General features: G+C 34.5%; 1 protein-coding gene across 4 annotated transcripts in view; it reads right to left on the bottom strand.

The window, feature by feature from the left end:
- PTPRD (protein tyrosine phosphatase receptor type D) overlaps window positions 1–25,071 on the bottom strand; it is a 1,875,536-nt gene that overhangs the window by 1,749,552 nt on the left and 100,913 nt on the right. The gene's annotated exons all lie outside the window — the stretch shown is intronic.

The following is a 25,071-nucleotide window of genomic DNA, read 5'->3' as shown; positions in this document are numbered from 1 at the left end:
CTTGTTTGTTATCTCCTATAAGTTGCTTTACTACATTTATATTAATAGGCAATGCTGAGTGAGATTTTGGCTTTCTTTAAGCCAGTCACTCAAAATTCGTATCCCTGCCAAGTTCAGATCATATAAATTGGAGTCAAGGTTCAGTAATTATTCAGTGACAATTTACCCCAACGTTCTTATATTTCTGTCTTAGCTGCCAGAATACTTAGACACCCAACAAGAACCACTGGGAGTCAACAGTTCATGTAGGTACCGTTATTATCTATCCTAACTTTTTAGTTTAATTATCTGTTTTGTTGTATTCTGAAATATGTTATTTTCTATGAGATTTAATTTATATGCAATTTAGATGTTTTCAAAATAGACAAGATAATATTTTAAATAATAAAGATATCTAATGACTCACAAAGGGGAACATCATCTATTAGAATAATCAATAACCCTATTATGATAAGCAGACAGGAAAACTTTCATAGATATAAATATTAAAAATATATAGTCAGAATTACTCAACTCTTCCAAGCTCGTATTAACAGATAATCGATTTTTGTTAACTATTTTTGCACTGAGATTTTAGGGCACATGATATTATTGTTTAAAATCCAGCAATCAAGGAAACACGGTAGCTCTATATAATGAGTATTTCACTAGAGAGAAGATACGCATAAACAATGGCTATTGTGTACAATATAAAGAAAGATTAATAGTAGTTTGTTTTGGAATGAAATTAAGCGTCCTATAATTCCATGAAAAATAACAGCAAAGACAAAACAAAAGAAAGACCGAAAGGAAACTGAATTCTAATACAGTAAAGTGAAATGAAATTGCCTCACGTGTTTGGAAGTACTATGCTCAGGAAATTTTCATACATAATTTTTTTTGTTCCAAATTAACCATTTTCCCCTTCAAATAACATTTTCCCCGTAATAGACATTAACTATGGGAAAGCCACTTCCCTCACAGAAATTAAAACACAGTAAGAGAAACTGCGTATGAATATGGAAGAACAAACGGCAGAAAATACAAATTCTCTTAAGAGGAAACCAGCTGCTACCAGCCTGGGGGAGAGAAAAATAGAGTTCAACTGAGAAGATAAGTGAAAGGTAAAAGGTGTTCAGGATTCCCAAAGTTACCAGTAAACTAAGTGCCTTGATGAGAAGGTATCTCATGCAGGGAAAAGAAACACAAGGGAGAGGGAGCAGAAAAGCATCAGAAACCAAGACATTCTCATGGCTGGGTTGGGGATTAATCATACGGGAGCAGTATTAGCTAAGCCCACAGAGACGAGTTACAGCCGGATCACAGGGGGCCTTGTCAATTGAGATGGCTTTAGAATGTCTTTGAGTTGCAATTGCTCACTTTGAAGAACTTGAGCAGAAGAGGGACATTATTGGAGTTACTTTTTTGGGCAGGTGCAGAGAGAAGCTAGAAGGAAACTCATGAGGAAAAGTCTGCAACAGAAACCATGAAATAAAGGAAGGCCTTAAACTGCAGCTGTGGCAACAGAACTGGAAAGAAAGGAATACAAGTGAAAAATATCTGGAAAACCTATTCATACGGCTTAGTAACCAAAAAGAAATGGAGGAGGGGAGAACGGTGAAGGATATTTAGAATTTGGCCTGTGTGACTGGAGAAACAACAATACCATTAAGATTGAGTGAGTGGGACGGGGCAAGGCCTGGCCTGAGAGCAGAAGCTGAACAGATGGGACACAGTTTGGGAAGTACAAACTCAACAAACAGAATCATTACACCTCGAAGTAAGTACAGGTACCAGAGGCACAGCTGGAAAGTCAACACAAGACGAGGAGTGTGAGGAAGGGAACACAAGTGAGGTCTACTTTCCATAATTGTGGTGCTAAAGAAAAGAACAAAAAGAGGAACCTCGAATAGATGGTAGGGTCTTAAGTCACTTGTTTCTTGTTTTGATTTAGGAGCAGGTAAATGCAAAAAAAAAAAAAAAAAGTCTTTTGCATTTATATAAAAGTGAAAAGAGCCAAACAGAAAAGGTGATACCAAGAATTGAGTAAAGATTATTAACAATACAACATCCAGGGGGTGAGCTATCCCAATTCAAGCCGACAAGGAAAGCCTTTAGAAAAAGGAACGTCGTTCCTTCTGTTCTGAAAGAGAGGAGAAAGGAAGCGCAGATACAGGGGTAGTCTGGGATGGGAATGCATAAAGCTAAGAGTCACACCGGACAACTATGACCTCATAATGTGGCAACTTGTGTCATCTTTTAAATATGTGGAGGAGAAAGAGGTGCAGAAGGAGATGGAGTTTTGAAGAAAGTGGAAGAAGTCTGAAATTACAGCTCTGTGGAATGTTCACGTGAGTCAGGAAGAGATGAATGTAAAAACGATTGAGCAGTAGTGCTGGTTTGACTGAACTTTTTATTAAAACAATTCCTTCGCAGTGACAACCATTATAGAGCTAAAAGATGAAGTATTGTGAAATTGTCCTCTTTTAGTGGGACCCAATATAGTTCCCAAAGAATTCAAGAAAATCAAATAACGTAGTAAAAATACTATACTCTAGATTAAACACACACACACAAAACTGTTCTTTTCAAACTGAGAAGACAATATTAAATAAAATATGACCTAAGTGTGTCTAAGTGAAGTTGTTAAACATTTTGAGTACATGGCAAGAAGCCATTGAACTTGATGTTTGATTTATTTGCAAGAAAACTTGCTGCCCTAATCACCTTTAAACCTCAGGAGACTTTTGTATATCAAGGAGACAAACTGCTTCAATAGTATGTGTGTTTAAAAGGAAACTCTGTGAATCCATGAAGAGAGCGATTATTTTGAAAACAACCACAAAGGCATTTTTAGAAATCATGGTGCCTAATGCTTATGCCATAAGATGCTGGCCACAGTCATAAACTTCCAGTTAGAATATGGAGAGAAATCTATGCTTAAACAAGCAAAGATACGTTTACAGAACTCTCCATGTAATTACACAGCATATTAAGTAAGCTGATTCGTCCACCTTTCCCCTGGTAAACCTAAGCATTTCAGAAAAAGACAATAATAATAATCTGCCTGCATAGGTGTTGAGAATTAGTGGTTCAGACAGAAAATTCTTACCAACATTCATCCCATGTATCCTAGCAGGGCAATTCCTGTAGCAGAAGTAGCTTTTAGGAAGATGGGTCCCTTTTCCAGATTTTCTGATGCTCAAAAACGTATCTGATCTTCAATGGCAGATAAAGGGAGGCCCATTTGAGCTTGTGTGGCAACATGCTTTAGTGCCCAGGGTTAGCTAATCTAGCTGTCTCCACATGAGCACAGGATATGCACAGAAATAAATGCGATGGAACTTAGTGAGAAGACTCTATAGGTGAGGCCAACCACATTCTCTGTCAGATCCTGTGCTTTCATCAACCTTGGCTGAAGGTACTTTCAGGCACTCATATACTACTGTTAATCCTGTTGGGTTTTCATATATATTATACCTCTCTCTGAACATTGTGGCTTCTGTGGGGCTTGGGCTAACAGACCTCTGCCATCAGTAATGGTTTTTGCCAGTATTCTCTGAAATCAAATCCTTCTTCATAACAAATGACCTTTCACCATTCTCACCTTCATTGCCCATCCTTCCACATTTCATGTTTCAGAGCAGAGACGCAACGGTATGACTGATTAGACTGCATGCAAATATTTACTTGTTTTTATCTCTTAAGGACAGAGAAGGCTACAGAAAAGTCCAGGCAAGAGTGCAGGTACTAGGAACTGGCACAGCTCCATACCAGGGAAGGTATGTGCCTAGAGCTCCTGACCTGCCTTCTAGAATTCGCTTCTTCACTCTTCAAGTGAGAAGGTTGGACTTGATGTTCCCTGACTGTCCTTTCCTGGTCTACTACTTCATGTAAGGTAGTGTAAGTGACATGCTGGTTTATATAAAAGACAGTGGACAAGGCCAGTTGGGCTATTCAGACTTCACATTGACTGGGAAACACAAGATCTAGCACAAGTTGTGTTCCAAGAATAGTAAGAACACTCACACTGTAGAGCAGTTTCAGAAACTGACTCACACACTCCACAGGATAACTCATGAGCACACTATTGTATTCTATATAATGTGTGTCTGTATCCATGTGTGTGTAGATATGCCCTGTTTTTTCCCATAGATGAGAAAAATAACGCCAAAATACCTTAACTCAATTGGGGTGTTTACACACAGTATCAGAGCTGGGGCTAAAAGTCAAGTCTTTCTGACACCTATGGCAACATTTATTCTACTGCATTACTTATACTTTAACAAAATGCTGTAAAGAAATTCCTGAGTCTTGAGTGTTACAAACTGTTGGGCCTTCCATGACAAATAATCTATAATTAGGGAGTTAACGGTAGCCTGGATCTTGGAACAAGGGTCAGACAGAGGAGGACACAGAGGTGTGTTTCTGTGTACACAGAGAGCTGCAGCTTTCACTTTTCTCTGCACAGACAAAAGTAACAGGAAATTCCACGATGGCTCTAATGACCCCCTTGCCCTGTCATGTTCTCTCTTGAGATCATAAAAGTCAGGTGAGCACTAAACATAATATGTGGTCAAATGCAGAGAATATAACTGATGGGAAGTGGATAAGGTGGCAACTATTAATGGTGCAAATTTCACATGTATGGTTTGATTTCCTTTCCACAACTCTCGATGAAAATGAGAATTATTTGTATTCCTTTTTCACATAAATGGATATTAGAGCTAAGAAAGTTTAATTTAGTTAGTCAAGGAGACAACCTAATAACTGGCAGAGTGGGTGGAAAAGTCTACATCCGCCCCTCTCCCAATCCTATGCTCTGTTCAGGGCATCAGATCACACCCAAGGGCACCTTGCATACCTAAGAGAGTTCATTCTCTCTTAGTAAAGGGAGAAGAGGGATCCTCCAACCACATTAACTTCTACTAATATTATGTGCTTTTCTAAATTTAGAATCTTTGCTAAAGGTTTCATCAACTTAGTAATCTTTCTACTTAATGAAAACACTGCTCACTCATATCTTATCAAGCTTAAAAGAACACCAACATGATTTAAAAAAATGCCTCATGTATATGTCACATGAAAAAATATATGCTTAACTTCCTTATCTACCTTTTGTCATATTAGCTTGCTGCTGGGAACTACGAGCAATCTGTATTCCTGAAGTCATGCTATTTGTCAATAATTCAGAGAGATTTTAAGAATGTACACCACGATTATTTATTGCTTGATCCAAAGCCTTCCAGAATTTATAGTCCTTCATTTGTAGTATATATTTTATGAATCCTTAAGTATGCAAAAAGTAAGAGGGGAGTCCAATTCCAGTTCCAATTAAGCTATTGCCCTTGGAAATAACTATATTATTAAAGTTTGATCATATATTTTGCTGTCATGTTGTTTGGCTAATGTACTTTCCTCAGTCCATGCACTGATCAGTTTGTAATCATTATTTAAAATCATTCTATTGGCATTTGTTGGTATGAAAATGCTTGATTCAGAACACTTAAGTTTTCAGTAAATGTGACAGCTGCCTTACCATTAACTCTGACTCAACTGTTGGGTCTGTTTTTGGAGCATTTAACACTGTTTGATAAGAAAATAATGGCCATTTATTTAGGTTTCCAACATTTCTGGATTGCTTTTAACACATTTAACTTACAAAAATCTGTAAGTATTCTGAGAGGTCAAGACCTGTATTCTTGACACACAATTAATTCACTAAAGAGTTTTATAAGTGCCATTCAAGACCTGATAAATTATTTTGATACTTTATTCAAGAAGTCAGTTCTTACATATTTTTAACTTACCACATTTGAGAGGCTTTAAGAGTATTTAAGTATATTTATTTTGTTATTTCTGATCAATTTGACACACAACACAGTTTTAAACACTGCAAACGGCAAAATATGTATTAATTTAATAAATGTCAATTTGAGATCCTGATGAACAAAACATTATTTTAAGGTGCTCTGAGACCAAGAAGAATAAATCATTGTTCTGCTTGATTAGTTCCATTTGCTTACTTCTTCAGCTCACTAGAGAATTCATTTATGAATTTTCTGTGGTCTGTGATTACAGATGCCATCCTTCTGTTTTACATGGTAAAGTGAATCCCATGGCGTTTACGCCTTTCTCATTTTTACCAGTAAAATGGGGTTTAGCGTGGTCCTGACAGCCTTAACCAGACCTCCTGAGTGAGAATTCCGGCTCTTCCCTTTCCCATTTGGGCGACCCTGAGCCTGTCTCCACCACAGTTCATTATCTGGAAACTGGTGATTTAAATAGTATCTACCTCATGGCGCTGTTTAAAGGATTCAATAAATCTGACATACTCAGCCCCTAGATAAGCGGGTGGCACAAGGTAGGTTCCTAAAGTATCCCTATTATTGTTATGTTAAATATGTAAAAAGTTTTCACTAATATAATAGCTTTCAAAGGATGTATGTGTATTTTTCAATTGGAAATTAGGTCCATTTTCATTCCTTCCTCTTAGTAACAATGCTTTCTTAGCCCTTATTGTAAGGCTTAAGGGTTGTCTTTCTAGACTGTTCTTGAGTGGCAACTAGACTATTCATCTGATTAAAATTAAGCAAAACTGAACTTGACCCTAGGTATGTGTTGAAAACTATAGACATTTCACAGTATCAGTTCAAGCTATTATTTCACATCTAACGCTTAATTATTTCTTCTCTGGGAAGAAGAAAAACAAAAATAAAGGCATACCCCACTAGTAAGATACCCTTCGCAATAAACTTCAGAACTCAAAATATATCTCTTTGTATGTCCTTTCTAATTTACAACTCCTCTTTCATCAATGAGACTAGTGAAAGGAGCTACTATTTAAAGAGCATTTTCAAACTCTTTTGAAGGGTCCTTACTAATGGACTGTTATATTCAAGTAAGAGAGTACAAGTAAAAACCTCTACAACCCATAGAGAATGTAGATTTACATGTGAAATGTTCATTAATCAACAAATGAAATTAAGTGTCCAAACTTTAAACTTTATAATACTTAGGTTACCTTTCAGTTTAAGATATCAAGCATAGGCCTGTAAAAATTCTATGCTACTCATTAGTGGTAACTTGAAATTTTATAATTAGGATTAGATAGGGCGCAATACCTACTACAAAAAAATTACTGTAAGAATTTTCATTTGGGCTTACAAAAGTATTTACCAATTTACCACAACCAAGAGATATTTAAACAATAAAAGAGTAAAAGAGTCTGAAGGATTCTAAGTTTGGTATAGAGACTTTATGCAATAACTACATTAACAAAGCAGGTAGAGACTGAGTCCCCAGAGAGGTGAGATCAGGCATAGACAAAGACATAAGCAGTCTTCTAGGATAGCACTTTTTCAGAGCAGTGAAGGAGTAGCATTTCAACAAGGGAAAGCAAAACAGAAGCAAAGCAGAAGAATATTAAGAGTTCAATTAACCAAATGACATTAAAAAAAAAAAAAAAGGAAAAGATCATTAGGGAACTTCAAAAGAGCCGTTTTCTTGCAGCACTGAGGAAAACTCCAAATGGGAAAAAAAAAAAAAGAAGTATGTGTGGGCAGTAAAGAAGTAAAAACATAAACTAACTTAGCAAGTATCCACCAATAAAGTCTACTTGTCCTTGCCATTTCCAAGTTCCCTAACCCTAATTTCTCTCTTGTTCATACCTTTCCTGATTCTACATGCATTCCTTTTATGGGTTTGCTTCTGATTCCCAAAGAAGTAAGTCTTCTGGAAGCAAAATCAAAAAGGCTCAAGAAACTTCAATAGACGCATGCACATGGTTACTTAACCAACCCCATGAGGCAGGCTTCTCCTAGGTAGGCTTGTCCCTAAAATACTGCTTGCTGAGTACACCCACTGCCCACAGATGTTGCCCACTGGAACCTGACACCAGCCATTTCTTTAGTTTTAGAGCTTTTGCACTTAAGTTTTTAAGTTAGGCTATGCCAAAATAATAGACTAATATCCAAAGTCCTTTAGTGACTAAACTATGTATTTTCTGAAAATAAGCGTAAGACAAGATGCTATCCACCGATCTTTAGTGCCCTATAATGGAAGAAATACCTTGTAATTGAGTTTGTTTTCTTTTATTTAATGAAAAATTAATCCTTTGGACATCTTCACACTGATTCCCCAGCCACACCTTACACTCAACATCCACAATTTAACCCTGCAATCACCTAGGATTTGATTTCACTGTAGTTTTTCATTCCTCCTGTGTTTGCATGTCTCCCTCCTGCTCGCTCTCGTGCTCTCTCTCTCTCTCTCTCTCTGTTTCCTTCTGCCACCTTTCAGGAGACAACATGGATAGATACTTCATGAGAAGCACTCATCTTTTGCTGAGGGCCAATAAAGCTTTGCTTACTAAGATTCGTTCAACATCAACATGATATGAATTCTTCTTTAGCACTCATTTTTAAGGAAAACACTATTATTCCCACTGAATAAGATTACCTGAAATAAATTATAAGAAATATATGACCAGTTGAGTTTCTTTTCTTGCTTGGAATGCTAGACAATCACAGAATAAGATTGAATGCAAAATTATAAAAAATATAGTAGAAATGTGTCTCTAATATTCTGATCGTGCTTTCTTTGAATACTCTTATTATGTTGCTCTGTTTGTTATGAGCCAACCAAAAATTGTTTATGCCTCAGGCTCACTAGAACCATGTGGAAGGAAATCTCATGGTCTTTTTCTATTACATAAAGATGGAATGCACACATAGATTGGACTCATTAAATAAACTACTTGAGACTGTGTCTCCATTCATAAATTTGATAAGGCTGAGCAATTTCAACAGTAGGAGAAACGAGAACCTATAAAAATGTAACAGAAAAATAGAAGAAATTAAATGGGTGTAGTTTTAAAGTGCTGTCTTGAAACACCATTTCATAGCTACCATTGTTTAAAAACCTGATAATCATTTTTAAAGCTCCATTTACCAAGTGAATCAAATCCTCTGTATAATGTGTGCTGCATTTACCATGCAATCACTGAAAACAACAGCTTTGGTTAGCCCTATTAAATGTGGAAGCATTTCAATTCATTTGTATTATTTTTAAAGATCAAGGGGAGAAACCTAATTCCAGAGACACGTTAAATTCAGAGAGTCAGACTATATCTTTAGGAACTAATTTTTATTTTATCTTTCTTATTTGTTTGCTTGTTTTCATTAACACCTATTATGGTGCAGTCAACCAAAAGGCGGCACATTTTTTCTAGAAAAAGAGCATAAATTCTGACAGAACAGTAATATGGGGTTCAATGAAGAATCAGACACACCAGGTATGTCCCAGATTCAGAGATGCGTCGCCTTCAGTTTGCCATCTTTTCTTACTACCCACCTCTTGCAAGAAATGCAATGAGAACAAATTTATAGTCTTTCTATTTTATCCTTCCTTAATTTTCTTCAAACAGCTTGCAGACGATATGGCATATAACTCATTTCTGTTTCTAGAACTCTCCTTGTTAGGAAGTTCATTGCATATATATATATATATATATATATATATATATATATAGGCTGATCCCAACTTACGAACTGGTAGTAGTCCAAAAACTCATGTTGAAATCAGTAGCTAGGAATATGAAGCACATTTAGTCTTCAGAATGACTTTATATGCAATGTATTTGTTTCAGACCAAGAAACAAAAGTCAAAACAGCTTCAGTTTATTGAGAATCTACTAAATGTCAGTATTATATATTACGCATATTTATCTTATTGTTATTCTAACCACTTTTTGGGTTTTAATTGAGGTAATGCATACTCACAGTAAGTACATGACATGCACATCTTAAATTCACAGTTGGAAACATTTTTACATAGATTACCTCTATGAAATTGCCATCTGGATCAAGATATTGAATATTTCCATCACTTCAGAAAGCTCCTTTTTGCCACTTTTTAGTCAATATCCATCCCATTCCATTATTTGGACTTTTATTACCATTATCAACTTTGTTTGCTCACGAACTTCTTATCAATGAAATTATACATCCTATAGCCTGTGTTCCTTCCGACAGATCCTTCAATGCTCCTACATGTATCAGTAGTGCAGAATCCTATTTGAAAAGCATGCCCCACTTTATCCCTTCTCCAGTTGATTTTATCTATAGCTAAAACTGCCAAGAATGCTTAAATGAGCCTAGGAGCACAAATGCTGGGTCATAGGGCTGGCATGTGTTTACTTTGGTAGAAGCTGCCAAAGAGTTTTCCAAAATGGTTGTGGCAATTTTTATTTCCACTGGAAAAATATGAGTGTACTAATTTCTCTATATTCTTGCCAAAAACTTCATACTGTCAGTAAATAACCACGCTATTGGATGTGTTGTTATGGTACCTCACTGTAGTTTAAATTTACATTTATCTGTTGAAGAACTGATGTTGAAAATGATGTCACATGAATACTGGTCATTTCAATAGCCTCTTTTATTTTAATATCTGTAGGTGTACTTTATATTATCTGGAAATGAGTCATATCTATCCCAGTGACTTTTGAGAAAGGTAATAGTATCTTCACTTTAATAATGATTAAAATGAAACCTGAGAGGTAAAATAATTCACCACACATCATATATCTAGTAAGTGGCAGAAGAGGCAGGGAATTCAATGAGGCAGTCTGCCTCAATGATAAGCCTGTGTTCTTCACAGCATCCTACACTGTGGAGCACATAATATAAGATATAAGCAGGATATATGGCAAACTGTCCAGGGGAAACAAGCCATCAGAAACCTTTCTCTCTAGGATAAAAGCGTAAGATGGCCTTATTCCCCTCTTCTAGAATAGTAGGAGTGAGCTATCATTTGTAGCTCACTGAGGTAGAGGCAAGGTAGTGGGGAAAAAAGAAAGTTAATATGGGTGAAAAAATACTGCATTCCACGAACTGTGTCTTAAGAAACACAGGAAGTATTTTTTTTTCTGTTCTGAGAAAAATAGTATAAAATTGTAAAATAAAATATAGAAATTAAAAATGAACTTGAGTATATTAAAGCCTCTACAACTTCCTCTTAAATGTGTGTAATCCAGCATTTCTAAAATCATTTGACAGAATTCTTTCCCAAAGAACCCTACTAGGAGTTTGTAAAAACAAGCATGCCATGGAAAACAGTGTCCCTTTTTCATTCTGATCATTCATTTTCCTTCTTCCCTGACCCCCAGTGGAAATCTGTGGGATATAAATCAATTCACACACACACTAGCAATCACACAGAAACACACAGCGAATACCAAAGTTAATAAAAATCTTTAGAACAAAAATCTAAATCTTGTAAGTATACATATTAACTAAGATTCCAAGGGGAAGGGTGCAATGATAGTAACAACAAATACATGCCACAGATACTAGCTCCGGAAAAGTAATCATTTAGAATTTATGCTATGGAGGTAGTTACTAGAATAAACAACTATGTTAGGATCTTAGAAACAAAAGGGCAAAAGCACCCTCCAGCCTGCTCCCTCAATGCAAAAGAAACTGGCTCTAATCCAGCCAATATCCCAATGTCTGAGGAGCAGAGGCCTGGACCTTTAATAGGCACAGGGAGGTGGGTTCTCATGTTCCCTTGTGGTCAGTATGCGAGGCAGGCTGGACTGGACTTTTTGTTGTATGACATTAGACTTGTCCATTATCACTTGATAATCACCTGATAGTCAATCGAGACAGTTGAGTCTGTTAGGACTCAAATGAAGTCCAGAGTATTAGAAAAAACTATTATTTCCTCCCAGATCAATGAAGGAGTACACTGCAGCTATGAAAAAAAGCCACGAGGAAAAACAAACCTTATCATTTCTAAATATTTTCCCTAAGAGAATATGCAGAACTGCTTGCATGGATTTCTACTTAGTAATGTCCTTTGCAGCATTACTGATTATGCATACACACACACACACACACACACACACATACACACACAGATGTACATTTGTACATTAATACAGGAATAGGCAGAAAGAGATAATAGTACATAAAAGGGCTTCATATTCACAGCCATTCAAATGAACACAAAATTTTCAAAGGTGACAAAAATGATTAAAATATGTTGGCTTAATAAAATGAACAGAATATAGGAATCCCATATAATTTGTATGTATATCTTCATTAGTTATACCCACTTGAATGGTAGTCATTATCTTTGGATATGCCATCATATGTGATATTTTCCTCCTGCTCTTCTAAGGTGTCTACATTTTTATGTTGTGGTAAGTGATGTGTATAACATGCTGAGTCAAAAATACGGACCTCAAAAACATTATATATATGCACGTATACATGCATATGCATATATACATTATGACATCATTATGTGCTTATTTCTGAATATGAACTAACCAGTTTCTCAACTGTGGTTTTATAGGTTTTTATTGTTGTGATTTAAAAATACATTTACTTGAAACGTCATCCAGAGAATTGCACATTTGAATTTATGTTGGATAAAAGTGTTTTAGCAAATCAGAAGGTAAGCAGAAAACGCATTTAAGATAAAAACTAATTTATAGAGAGACAGAAAGAATGCAAGAGGAGGTGACAGCTACTAAAATCATAGAACACCAAAGTAGAATTGCATTAGGAATCAAGAATAAGTTGCTTCTATCCAGTCACAACATTGTAAATTGAATATACGTCAATACATATATATGCAAAAAGAAATTAAATTTAATTTTAAAAATAAATTAAAAAAAAAGAATAAGCTGCTGATTGCAATTCATTCTGTTTACACCTCTTTGTAAAATAATTTGCAGTGGAAATATAAAATTAAAGGAAACTTTCCAGAACTCCACAAAACCATTAAGACTGAATTCACAACAAAACTTCAATAAAATTACCAAAGAAAATCTTAAATTTCAAGAAAAAGGTGAATATTTTAATGTTTCTACGAGAATAAAAGCAAAATTCTTTCAAAGGAGGCAAAACGTTATGGTTTCCAGGCTCTCTGCTGTGTCAGTCAACATCAGAAGGTAACTGAGGAATAACTTTAGAGTGTTGCCAAAAAGGTGTAATCCAGGGACTCTGCTCTACCCAAGCAAGTTTTCATTAAGGTAAGACAAAGACAATTTTAGACCTGTGAACTTTCATAAAATTCAATACAAAGATACCCATTTTATTCCGCAGAGGCTGAGAAAATAACAGAAGATACAAAATAAATGAGAGAATTTCTGGAGATGGAAGTTGTTTACTCCACACAAAGGTGACAAAATAATAGTTTATTATAATTATTTTAAAAAAACAAGCACTTATTAGCATGAAGTAGAAGTGTAACTATAAATATATTTAAATACTTAGCATTAGAAATAGAAAAATGTTTCTGAGCAGCATAACTGCTGTGAGGAGAGAAAAACAGACAGAAAGACACACACCCCCTATACCAAAAGATGAAGAAAGAAGGAAAGAAAAAATATAATTGGGATGCAATTATAATATTCTCTATGAATTCCTTATGATTCTAATTCCAAAATCCAATGAAATCAGATTACCTTTACTAGTTGCCAAAATAAAAATACAACCAATAAAATAGTCAACAAATTAATGGTGTCATTTAATCCAGAAATGAAAAACTACTTCAATGTAACAATGTTAATATATTAGTAGGCTAAAACATTTACTCGGTTGTTCATTAAAAATTCAGTGAAAAAAGAAAATTTAACATCTCTTTCAATAAAATACTTTCAAAAAACAGAAGAATTCCTTTTAGAAATAGCCACATAACCCATAAGCAACAATTTAATAATGGCAAAATGATGACAATGACTCCTTTTGATTCAGTTAACAAACAAGAGTAACTACTGCTATCAGTATTGTTCAGCATTGGAGAGGCTGTTGATAATTCAAGAGCAAGAATGAATAGGAATGTCTGTCATAAAAGTGAATACTGTTATTTATAGATAACACTGCATGCCTTAGAAGAAATCAGCTAAATTCCCACTAGTAGTGTTTAAAAAAAAAGTCAATAACGAATCCTTGTAAATGATACACAATCCAACCACATTTATGTACTTCAGCAAAAGCCACTGGAAAAGCACAAATCAAAGCACTGCAACAAAAATAAGTGTGCTTGATGACAAAATCTTAGCCACCTTTTCCACCAGCACCAACAAAGTTCTTCTGAGTGACAGAAAAAAAAAAAAAAAAGCTGTCAATAAAACAGTTTTTGAAAAATACGTGAATAAACGAAAAAATATATATATATAATGGATGTGAATCTCCCAATTAATGCTGTACAAATATAGTAAACATACAGCCTTAACACAATCCCAATTACTAATAACCATGTAGAGTCTAAATACTATAAACTAAATTGCTACACAATTCCAAATAGGAAGTACTATTTACATATAATATATGTACAGCTTTAGCATAATTCCAAACATAATCAAAATATAGTTTTTGGAGCTGTGATTACTGATTTAAAAAACATGCTAAAAATGAATGCAACTTAAAAAATAACAATAATTATTATGCTATTATTGCTGCTAATACTACAAATATTATGATGCTTCCTGCCTACGACTTGTTTGTTGAATGATATATCTTTTCCTTGTAGTTTTTGTTTTAATCCTCCAAAAAACTAAAGGCACTATTATTATGATGGCCCTTTTTTAATTCTGTGAGGAAAATGATGCTTAGGAAGCTTAATATCTTGCCTGAAATTACACAGGGGGAGAAAAAAAAAAAGAAATTGCACAGGGAAAATGATGGACTCAAGATCTGAATCCAAGGAGGCAGACATCACTGCTCCTGCTCAATTTATTTCAAAGCAAAGAATAAATCCTCTCAGAAAACACTGCTTCTGACAATGTGGGCCTGGCACTAAAGCAGAAAATCAGATATGTAAAACAGAATGCAGATTGGGCATCTGAAAACCACATATAAAATTTTAAGAAAGGGTAAAGTGAGCTTTTCAAAACAAAGGGAGAATTATTAATAGACAGTACTGTGACAATTAGATAGCAATTCAGGGAAAAGGAGAAATGAGAGGCACAACTCACACACTGCTGTAAAATAACTTTCATGTTAAACGTCCCACTTACCACCTCTCAGGTGTGAGTATGTAATATAGACATTGAACATCCTACAGATGCATCTGTTCTAGAAAACTGTAAGAACGCGTACTATGATAAAGAGAACTACACTCCCCAGATCCCCCAAGGATAGTGGTGCCGGTCTACCATGGAGAGTTCACCTTTTGCCCTACCCTCTCTGGTCAGTGACCAGATGTTACCCATTCGTCCTCACTCAGAAAGCATGGCCAGTCGCTCTGATGTCTGCCATGCCCAAGCATCATGAGGAGATCCAAGTCAGGGTTTCATTCTCTTCCGCAATGCTAGTGCTCACAGTGCATGGTGAGGGAACTGCACGCAATTTCAGTAGCACAGAGGTGGGTTGAAAACTTGACTCCACTCTCAGTAGCTGTGGCACGTGAGATCTAGCATCTGCAAAAAGGCAACAACATTGCCAAACTTACTGTGCAGTTTCAATAATTAGAAAAAAATCTGCATGTAAACACCTGCATAATTCTTGGAACAGCACTGAAGTTGTCCTTTTTATGATTTTATTATTGATGTGATGATGATCAAACTCATCACTGTTGGAAAATTCCTAAAGCAGAAGAAAGCAATTTTAGAGACACTGCCAATGAGGGTTAATATAAAAGAGAGATGATCAGCAGGACATGGTGAGCATAGTAAATTCTGACAAAGGACTTCAGGTATATTTTCTCTTCTTTACAAAGTATGCAAACATAATTGCTGCCCAGAAATACTCTAAGTTCACTGCCCTTCAGTGACTGTTCTCTAAAATACTTACCTTCCGCTGCCTTCCTACTGGGAGCACCCACAAGCAGAGGCTTTTTGTCAGTTTCCTTTCATAAGTCAACTTCACCTACTCTCAAGAACCTCTCTTCTCACCAGTCTTCCCACACACACTCAGCATTCTCTCCATATTATCAGTACTCCAAATAAATCACAGGTTTTATTAAAACCACACCTGTCAATCTGAAACATAGGAAAACTATACACATACAAATTTATCCTCTATACAGAAAATGAAAAGAAAAACAGGAAAATGATGAATGTGTATACATATGCGTGAGGTTAAAGAGTGACAGATATGGTTAGAAGTGACCATCAGTTACATCAATATGTAAATGTATGATGCAAATATCAGTCCTTTAAAAATGATTAATATACCTATTGGCACACAATAAACAAAGCTGGAGAAACACACTGTAAGAGAGGAGCGGGAAGGAGGAAGAGGAGGAGGAGAAACAAGAGGAACAAGAGAAGGAGGAGGAGAAGGAAAAAAAGAAATATGGAAAGAAAATCACACAGGAAATGTTTATCCAAAGCAAAGAAATGCAAAGTAAAAACAAATTTACTTTTGTAATCATTAAAGTAAAAAAAACATAAAATAAGTGAGAGCTGAATATAACATATTAAAATTGAGTAACTATTCATCGATGGTGTATCTACCTGCACAACGTTTTAGAAGACAGATAATATAGGTAATATGTAAGAAAAGCCACAAAAATGATCATGTTCTTTGACACAGATATTTCATCTTTAGAATCTTATTTTGGGTAATGAATTGAAACATATGGAAAAGATAACATGTTTGAAGATGCTCTTTGCAGCATATTTTGTAATGCTAGAATTTGGATGCAAGCTAAAAATTCAACACTACGAAATGAAGTAATAAGTTACTATAAATTGATTAAACTAGAATTACATGCAGATTTTTAAATATATTTATGAAGAGAGAAAAACAAATATGACATAAAGAAGCACATTACAAATGCTATGTGAAGTCCAACCACAGTTCTGATAAGTTAGGCATATATGTGGAAGAAAACATGCAAAACATACCATAAAGTAACCATTAATTATGTTAGAAAAATGGAATTGTGGCTGTCATAATTTGTAAAACAATGTTTCCTTTTATTCTATTTACCATTATGTAACTACATTTAAATATAAATATATATATATTTATCCATAAAATGACATGCTGTTATTTAATTATATCTGATCAAAAGAGGTAATTCTGATGTGCTTTTCATCAAGTTCCTATCCTGGATGGTCAACGAACAAAACGGATGCAGAGGTTCTCTCACTACATGTAAAAATGTTAGATAAAATCAACTAACGATTTTTTTTCTTTTTATTGAAAGTGTCTTTAAATTCTATAATGCTTTACAATTTTCAAAAGTTTTACAAACAAAATTTCATAAAATTCCATAATAACCTTTTAATCCCTTACTCCTATATTGTTCTTCTCACTGGCAATCACTAGTTTGTCCTCTATTTCTGTGAGTCTGCTTATTTTTTGTTTTATTCACTAGTTTGCTTTGTATTTTAGATTCCACATATAAGTGATATCATACAATATTTGTCTTTTTCTGTCTGACTTATTTCAGTTACCATAATGCTCTGCACGTTCATCCATTTTGCTGCAAACAGCAAAATTTGATTCTTTTTATGGCTAAGTAATATTCTATTGTGTATATATGTATGTGTGTGTATATGTATGTGTGTGTGTGTGTTTGTGTATAAAACTCACATCTTCTTTGTCCATTCATCTGTTGATGGACACTTAGGCTGCTTCCACATTTTGGCATTTTTAAATATGCTGCTATAAATACTGGGGTGCCTGTATATTTTTGAATTAGCGTTTTTGTTTTTTGTTTTGTTTTATTTTGGTTTTTTTTTTTTTTTTTGGATAGTACTAGGTTATGTTATAGTTCTATTTTTAGTTCACTTTTAAACATACATAGCTAAGGGCAAGACAGACATCCCAAGTGCCAGGAACAAAGGGACTGAAAGCAAGAGCAATTAAAGGGTGAGATGATATACTGGGGAAGTGAGGAGGAGGATGCGGAAGAGTGACTGACTAGATCCTTGAAATCTAGTGCCCACGTCAGGACAGGAGACAAGGTACGAAGACTACACAAGGTTGGGAGTTGAACTAAATCCCTACGTAAGATGGGTACTCTATTCATGCTCATTAAACTGAACTAGGAAAATCTGCTCACTGGCTCAGTGAAACCATAAACAAACTTGTCTACCTCAGTTCTGAGTGGGTAAAAAAAAGCCTCAGTATAGTAAATGGTCACTACTTGGCTCCGACACCACTTTTCTGATGTGAAAATCAATATGCCAAAAACTTAACACAAAATTTGATTTTGAGCCAGGAAATCTCCTAGGATACCCGGCAGAAGAAAACTACACTAGAGGGATTATTATACAACAGAACACATAAGGTTTACAAATAGAAACAAAAGCAAGTTTCTCTGAAAATAACATCTTATTAAAAAAAAAGAGGAAAACAGTCTGTTACAAGTGAATATCAGTGGATACAAAAAACAAGAATATTCAAGCCTGTTAACAAAAAAGTAATGTAAAACACCAGTCTAATGATCAAAAGGTAAAAATGAAATAAACCCATATGGTAAGAACTTTCGTATATGAAACATATGATAACTAAAATAAAATTTATAATATGTGAAGAGCCAATCTGTGGATTGACAGAAGTGACTAAATCACCGAGAATATGAGCATAAGGGTTAAGTATCATCGAGGAAAGAGTTCAAGATCTGCCTGATGTCAGCTACAGTAAGAGAAACTATGAAAAAAAAGGAGAAGCAGTATTTCAAAGAGATCATGGCTGAGAATGTGCAGAGGTGATGAATTACATAAATTCTCATGCTGAACACTGAGTCCAAGAAGGACTACATCTTGACACATCCTGGTGAAAATGTGGAATGCCAAAAGGAGATATCAAAAGTATCCAGAGAGAAAGGCTTAATAAAATAAAACAAAACCACACGAAAATCCTTGAAAGAATGACTCTCTTATTACTGGCAAATATTTATGCAGAAGTGGTTGTATGTGTATATTCATGCTTACACAAATAGTGCTTCATGACCAAACAGGATTTCTTCCAGGAATTCAAAACTGCTCAACATTATCCTCTGGATACATATAATTCCTTAAAGTAATAGACTAAAGAAGAAAAGCAATATGCTCTTGCCAGTAAATACAGAAAACCCATTGACAAAAGTCAATATCCACTTATGGAATGAATATAGAAGACAAGTCCCTGAACTTAGTAAATACCAGTGAAAACTTTAGTGATATCACACTTTTGGTAAAATTGGAAAAGCTCTCGAAGATAGGGAGATGATAAGGAGGTACACCACCCATGCTTCTATTCAACAACGTTCTTGATTTCAAAGTAGGCAGAAGCTCAAAAAGGAAGAAACAACTTACTAGACAACATGGCTTCCATATAGAAATTTCAATATATTCTGAAGCATGTTCAGCAAATATGAATATTCAGCAAGTTTGGTTTTGTAAACACAAACAACAAAATGCTAGAAAATCTTTTTAAAAGTAGCATTTACAAAAGGTACAAACCTGAAAGGTGTATGGCAAGAAATTTAACAAAATAATTGGATAAATTTATAAAACATGATATAAGGATAAAAGAAGATGTGTGTAAGTGAAGAAAATCATTTTTCTTGGAGGAAAGACCATTAAAGACGCCAAAGAGTTAAACTATGGATGCAGTGCACTTTCAGTTAAAATTCCAGTGAGATTTTCATGAAACATAAAAAGCTCTAGCTAAATCTCAGGGAACAGTAAAGAGAAAGATAGCAATGTAAGAATAAGAAAGGGTCAACTCACCAGTAAAGTATCAAAATACATTATATCACTATAGTAGATGAAATTATCAGAGCAAGTGGATTGAGTTATTACTCGTACTACTACTTACTACATCTTTCTCAAAAAGGCAGAAACACAAGAACTGAACTCGCCAATGCCTAGATACTCAACAGAGTATCTTGGTCCCATCACCTGTAAACATGTGTGTTAAAAGTATGAAAACTTACAGAAAGATAATGTACACCAACTTCTTGATAGCGGTGCCCTCTGGGGAGAAAGAGAAGGGGAAAGAAATGGGGTAGACCAGGGTCATTGCTTCGAAGGCTGCCCTGTGCTTTGTAGGATATTCAGCGGCATCTCTGCCTCTACACTTTAGATGAATTTTAACAACCCCACCTACCAATTGTGACAATCAAAATTGTCATTAGAAATGGTCAAAAGTCCCCCTGAGGCAAAACTGCCTCCAGGTGAGAACCACTGGAATAGACTAAATCTTTAGTATTAGTCCTCAAATTGAGATGGGAAGGCAAGCAAGCACAAGAGAGATCTGAATTACAATGGCAAAATGTCAACATCTAAGAAATGTGAGGGGCATGAATGTCAGTCACATTGTCTTTTTTTGGTATTTTTTATAAATGTTTGGAATTTTTGAAATTTTAAAGCATCACCAGGTGGTATAACAGTGCAGCATAATTGTTAATAGTGTTGGCTGTAGTTAAAGACTGTCCTGGTTTATAATCTGACTTAATTTTTAGTGTTTATATGATTTTGTACCAGCTTCCAACTTTCTCCAAGCCTCATTTTCCAAATCTGTTAGATGTAAAAATTAAATGAAATAGTCCATATGGAAGAATTAGCACACAATGCCTAGAACATGTAGACAAAAGTGCTCCTACAATTTTAATTAATTTTACTTTGTTCATAAAAATAAGTCATTGTTAGTCATAGGCATAACTATAAAATGAGTTTTTTTTTTAAAAACTGAAGAAATTCAGAAAATATTTTGTGTGGTCAATGTTAGCTTTAAAATGGAAACTAGAAAGTAGTTATCTGATTGGAAAAATATGATAAAAAAACACACACACAAAACATCAGCAGGAGTTATATACTATAGTCACAAGTCCCGACAGACCTAAAGAATGATCTCCGTTGTGATTGTTTTAATTTGTGCCCCATGTTAAAACAAACAAGCAAGCAAACAAAAAGTACCTGGTAACAGAATGTTCATTTGTAAAATATCATAAAATGTGAAAAGTCTTGCTGCATGCTACTAAATGCAAGATTTTCAACATAAATTTTAAATTATAGGATTCATTACTTTAATTAGAATAGGGTAATTAACTGGTTTTCGCAAGTCCTTATTTAGAAGGTGTTAGAGTAAGTTTAGAAAAAAGAAAGTGTGAAAATGATGTTTGGTTTTAGCACTTCATACACAATGAACCTGTTTTCCAACACTTCTTAAGTCACTGATATTGCAAATTATTTATTTTATAAAATCCAGAACATCTTGAAATTAAATGTTTGCGATTTTAAATTTTGTTAAGATCCACATTACAAGGAGTGAGACTTCAGCTTAACTTAAAATCCCTACTCCAAAGCTGTGGTCCACAAACGTTGAATTTCTTTAACATAGAACGCCCGGTAAACCAATTTTTAAAGCTGTACGGAATACTGAGCGCTGCCAGGAATGTGTGGCAATGTGTGTAAGGTATCAGCAACCATAATCTACAGGCTACTTTGGCTTTGACAAGGCTGAGAAGGAGCTGTTTGGGCTAACTGTGCTATGCGCAGCAACAACCTTCTCCATTAAAAAAAAAAAATTGAAGTATAACGGACAATACTGTATTAGTGTCAGGTGTACAGGAAAGTCATTCATAGATATAATTTTTCAAATTATTTTCCAGTATAGGTTATTATAAGATATTGAATATAGTCCCCTGTGCTATACAGTAGATCCTTGTTGTTTATCTATTTTATACATAATAGTGAGAAACAATCTTCTTTTGAACATAACCCAATTCTGGGGAGACCACAAAATGTTCAGAACCAGATATTCCCCACTTCTTCCTCTGTGCTTAGGCAGCTAGAGTGCTCTTAAACACAAAGAAAACATTGATGGCATCCTAGAAACTCAAATCGAATGCATACCTCATAAATCCAAACTAAATTGTTTCCTATTAACAAAACAACCATAATTACAATAAAAAATCTATTTAAAACTACTTCAAAAGGGAGAAAAATATTTAATAAAAAATGTTTGATAGCATTTTCAAACAAATAAATATGAATAAAGGGAGACATTAGGTTATAAATAATTTGAGTACTTAGTTCATTTACTATATTTTGATTATTTCAATATATATGAACATATCAATATATATGCATATCAAATTTAAATTATTATAGTGTCTAACAATATTCAAAATTCATTCAAGCACTTCATATTGGCCTGCCTGAAAATCTGGCATCATTTGTCATTTGACACATGTGGTCATATTAAATTCTATCAGCTTTGTGTAATTTGAGCTTTTAAGAAAAATTCAAAGAAAGCAGAATACAGAAAGGTTAGAATAGACAATAAAGGTAGAATAATTCAGAAAAAAAGAATCCAGAAAAAAAGAATCCAATCTGAAAGTAGAGACATTTCTCTCAGGTTCACATACCAGAGTAAATTTTATTCCGCTAAAGTTTCGTGAACTTGGAAAACCATTTTAGTTGTGTTTGTGTGACTTCTACCAACACATATCATTTTATCTAGAGATATTTTGTTGGTATTAATTCACACAGTATACTTCAAAGAATAAAAACCTTATAAATCATCTTCTGAATATGGAAATTGATAAGACAATCTTGTGTATATGTGTATGTGTGTTTGGGTGTGATATTTGGAGCATATGCATTAAATTTACTCATTTTAGAAATAAAATGTCAAATGTTAATATTTGCTTATTTTGAGTAGCAGCATCATTTCTCATTGATTTTTTTTTAATTCACTATTTTATAAATCCCACCACTCTCTCAATGGAAATAAACAAATAAAGATAGAAGTTTTCAGTGATTCTCATGTTTGATAGATTTTAAGAGATATTAGTAGAGAGCAAATATTCTTGAGAGTTGTGAAAAGGGATCACTATAAACTATTCTTGTTATTTTTACAAAATAAGAGGCAAGTGAATAGCTCCTCTTAATATCAAGAATTTAATTTAAAATCCTCTTAAAGACAAAGTTTTAACAATTCAAGACCTAAAAATTAAAGTATATTAAACTAGTTAAAATACATAATCATTATCCGCCACTTAAAACCTAATAAAAACCATCACACTCACAAGGAAAACGATAAAAAGCCTATCTTTTACTTACAGATAACCCCGTGTGGTGAAAATTACATAAAGGTCTAAATCTAACCTACCCACTTCTGTGTGACCTTGCACATACACTCTGAAAGCCCTGAGCTACAGCATTCACATCTGAGCAGTGTGAAAAATACTTGTCTGCAGAGCACTTATCATTTTCCAAAGGACACTATCCACAAAACCCCTTTATTTAGATTCCTGCCTATACAATGTATGTTTCCACTGCACTGTGCCCATTATAAAGATTAGATGATTGAGGAAAAGATAATTAAACCACACAACTCATATCAATGAACTAGAGAAGTAATTAAGATTGCTTGATTTTTTTTTTTTCTAGCTGAGATAAACACGAAACTTTCATTTCACCACTTCTGGCATTCACTTTTAATTATATATAAAAATTCATCAAGTCTCTATAAAATCTTTCCAATATACATTCACTCATCCAGGTTGAATAAAATTTCAGAAATTACTCTATTGCCTACATTTCTAAATGCTGTATTTCCCTGAAGATAATTGCAATGGAACAAGAAAATTTAGCAAAATGTTGGCATGTATTTTCCAAAGAGATCCCAAAATAAAATTCTGAAGTTAATGTACAAATCACTTTCTATGTCTTTCAAAACATAATTTTTGATTTAAAAAATAAAACACAGAACAAAGAGTTTTAAAAGTCACTTCAAAGCCAGTAAAGACTTTTTAAACATTTCAAAACCAATAAAGAACTTCATGAAAGACACAATGTAATTAAATCAGAAGCAAAGTTTCCTGAGAGTGATTTTACTTACAGAATGTTGAGTAGGCTAAAATAAATGGAATAAATAGAATACTCATTATCTTAGAGCTTTTGGAATGCTAAGAAACTGCGGCACAGATTTTTCAGCCTCCAAATTAGCATCCAGTTAACATGATATTCCAAACCTGTGTCCCAGGCATTTACACAGAGGGTAGAACAAAAAAATCTAGGGCTGCTTGTCTATCATATGGACAACATAGGCTAACTTACAGATTTCAAGCTTTTAAATAGAAGCATATCTTTTGGGAAAGACGGACACATAGATACACCTATAATAAGCTACTCTTTGAAAGCCACCGAAAAAAATAAAAGGAATGTAAAAGAGAAACCAAAACTTAAGTTGCACTCTAACTGGGCATGACTTCAACCTTATACCCCATATTTTGAAGAATAACAGACAAAGTATCCTTTGAAAAATGCCAAACAGGACACCAGGAATCAACTCAAAACTCCACTAATTAGAATAAGTAGTGGTGAGGAAAAAGCCTAGGAAATTCTTATAGTTTTGTTTTGTTTTTGTTTTTATTATTTTGTTTGTTTGTCTTTGAAGAACTAAGTTTTTCTTCTCCTAGTAAGAAGGGACAAGTTTGAGGCAAGCCTTGGGAGGAAGATAGATATGAATGATTATTCTTACCCTGATGAAAGTGGACTCCAATAAACAAGTCCCCATGCTAATGGTTTTATGCCCTGTTTTCCTGGAAGGAGAATTTTAAAACAGGAGGTGAAATCCAACGCAATTACCCCTTGAAAATGTGCCACATTGAGATTACTAATTTCAAGTCCAGACTCATTTGTCCACAGTACAGAAATTTCAAAAGATAAGTACAAAAAATTGAATTTCCTACAGTATGGCTTCAATACTCCCAGGTCCTATCCAACCACTATCAGGCAGCTGAGAAGTATGAACAGAAAAGAAAAAGCATCAAATCCTCACCCTCCAGCTGGTATTAGAAGGAGAATGAAATAAGAAATCTCCTCTGCCTAATAGGGTGAGTCCATGTGATGTTACAAACACTATATTGTTGGCAAACTGTATAACATATTCAAAGACTAATAAGTACGAAAAATAGGAATAATTTTAATAAACTTCTGAATCAGTAAAGGAGAAAGGAACAGAGCATGCAGAAGAACAGAGAAAGATGGAAAAATAGTCCCTCCATGAAGAGAGGAAAATATTAAGTAAACACAATTTCAGCACCACAGGAAATGTTTTTAGAATGTGGGCTCTGAGGAAACAAGGGTAAAAATGAGTAAACAGAATGAAATGGAGAGCTAGA

Source organism: Camelus bactrianus, chromosome 4, assembly GCF_048773025.1.
Source record: "Camelus bactrianus isolate YW-2024 breed Bactrian camel chromosome 4, ASM4877302v1, whole genome shotgun sequence".
Lineage (NCBI taxonomy): Eukaryota > Metazoa > Chordata > Mammalia > Artiodactyla > Camelidae > Camelus > Camelus bactrianus.
Note: the sequence above shows the minus strand (reverse complement) of the source record. Positions and strands in the feature narration are given on the sequence as shown.